The sequence below is a fragment of the Myripristis murdjan genome, chromosome 2 (assembly GCF_902150065.1).
Source record: "Myripristis murdjan chromosome 2, fMyrMur1.1, whole genome shotgun sequence".
Lineage (NCBI taxonomy): Eukaryota > Metazoa > Chordata > Actinopteri > Holocentriformes > Holocentridae > Myripristis > Myripristis murdjan.
This window is the reverse complement of record NC_043981.1, coordinates 20,653,198-20,655,697: the sequence shown is the minus strand read 5'-3', so window position 1 is coordinate 20,655,697 and position 2,500 is coordinate 20,653,198. Positions and strand designations below refer to the sequence as shown.

Genomic DNA, 2,500 nt, shown 5'->3' with positions numbered 1-2,500 from the left:
TCCTGTTGATGCCTTGAATTTAGCGCTGAAAATATTTATTCACTGATTCATTTTTACCCCTTAATTTTCACGAAATTTTGAAATTTTCGTATTTTTTGAACCTTTTTTCCCATTTATGCTGTTATTATTATTATTATTATTATTATTATTATTATTATTATTGTTATTATTATTTTTGCAAATTTTCTGCATTTTTTTCTTTAGATAGATAGCTAGATTTATTTCTGGATTAGGATGATAAACAGCAACACGAGATGACACGAGAGGGTGTGTTTGATCGTTATTATGGTCATGACAGCGATGAGGCCGTTAGCATCGCTGAACTAGAATATCCACTGGAAAAAATCATTTTTTCATGGACTGATAGTTGTACTTCTCCTGACTTCTCAGTCATTTTCAATCTAACAGTTGCCGTGACAGCAGCTGATCTTTATCTACAACCAACTGATATGAACAGTTATATTTAAATACAGGCTACTGCTTTCCAGTGTCAGTGCCACAATAAACATCTGTCTTTTCATAAAGTCACTGGCAGATGTTTTATTTCAGCTGGGGGTGTGTCACTCCAATTTAACGTCAGCTCCGATTAATGTGGCTAAGCAGCAAAAGTAAGGACAGTAAGCAGTCACATTAAGGCTGAACAGAGTTATAGAATCACCTTTTCAGGCTCTTATCAATTTACCTCTGAAATAAAGACCACAGCTTTCACAGATGTGTTGATTTATTAAATGTTCATTTCAATGTACAGATGCAAACAAATTCACAAATTAATTAAATCATAAAGAATAAGCAAATTAATAACGATTAATAGGCTAATTAATAACTGATAACATTAACACATTAATAACAAGAACAAAGTTACAGCAGCACATCTCCGTGGAAAATCTGACAGGTACTGTCCGTGGTGCTGAATCTGCCTCAGCAGGTACTGTCCGTGGTGCTGAATCTGCCTCAGCAGGTACTGTCCGTGGTGCTGAATCTGAGCTGTGGCATTTCATTCTCTATATTATAGAAATTAAAGCTCCATAAAATTCACGGAGGATCTTGTTCAGCTCTTCTTTCCTTACAGGTGAGAAATCAGCCGTTTGCCCGGTGTTTGTCAGGTAGTCTTGTAGACATTTGACGGCCCAAGACGTTGACCGGGCCGTACTGGCTTCATTTCCTGACCTCTCCAGCTGATCCAGCTCTTCACTCGTCACTCTCGCGTATCTCTCCTTTTTCTCTTCTGTCTTGTCTTCCTCGTTCAGCCGTTTATCCAAACTTAGGTCACCAAAGACTCGGGCAGTGAGATATAGGCGGAGTAATATTTTCAGTGATGAGGTATTTTTCATTTGAGCACAGCTAGCCTTGCTGTCATGCTCATTTGAGCACCATCTAAACGTCTGATTGACCAATCAGATTGCTCGGTCAAGTGAACCTGTTGTATAATATATGAATATTAACTTTGTGTGAAAGAGTCACATAGACAGGACACACTCACGCATTCATGCAACGACAAATACTCAAAATTTTATCGTCCATCAACCCATTATTTATTATTATATATTTTATATAGATTTTTTTTTACTCTGAGCAAAATTAATTTATTGTCTTTTTATTAGATTTTTATTTATCTATCTTAAGGGACTTTTGGCAGCTTTCTTGTATTGTTTTTGGAGGATTTTATTTTCTTCTGATTAAATAAAAAATGTAACAACAACAACAATAATAATGATGACAGAATAGCAGCTGTTTGCTGCAGACAGATGTGGATCTCTGAGACTACGCCCACTCTCCGCTGTGTGTGTGTGTGTGTGTGTGTGTGTGTGTGTGTGTGTGTGTGTGTGTGTGTGTATCTGTGTGTGTGTGTGTGTGTGTGTGTGTGAGAGAGAGAGATACCAGCTGGGAATCTGTGAGCTCGTGCTGCATTCAGGTGCTCCTTGTCAGCTCGTAAAGCCGGTGACCGGTCACATGACCTGCTGGTGTTCCAGGTGTTTGTGCTCAGGAAATGACTGATCACAGGATTGATCACAGGATTGATCACAGAGACGCTGTTTCCACTCATCAGGATGGAGGGAGGCGAGTCGTGAGCGTGTGATCCACCTGGGAGCTCCAGTTTCTTTTTTGTGATTTGAGCCCAAATTTCCCAGCAGCAACAACCAAACCTCAGCTCACCTTCATCACACCTGCTGCAAAACAAGCAGCATCAAACAAACTGAGCAAGTTACTCATCATCATCATCATCACCGTCATCATCATCATCATCATCATCACCGTCATCACCGTCATCATCATCATCATCATCATCGTCATCACCACAGGTTGTTGTGTTTAAAAGCCTCTGTGTGTTCTGGAGGTTGTTGTCACAGCTGATCAGCTTACAGGAGGAAATCATCAGCAACAGGAATTTAGTTTTGATCTCACTGGTACCTCGCTCCAGGAATCCCCCCACCCCACCCCGCCCCTCCACAGTGCGGCTCTGCACGCGGCCAGCAGGGGGCGCTGAGCTGGAGCACCTTTA

The 2,500-nt window shown here is 40.6% G+C and overlaps 1 protein-coding gene across 1 annotated transcript in view; it reads left to right on the top strand.

Annotated features, from left to right (window-relative positions):
• The window catches only part of LOC115369803 (mucin-19-like), a 26,316-nt gene that overhangs the window by 676 nt on the left and 23,140 nt on the right, over positions 1 to 2,500 (top strand). The gene's annotated exons all lie outside the window — the stretch shown is intronic.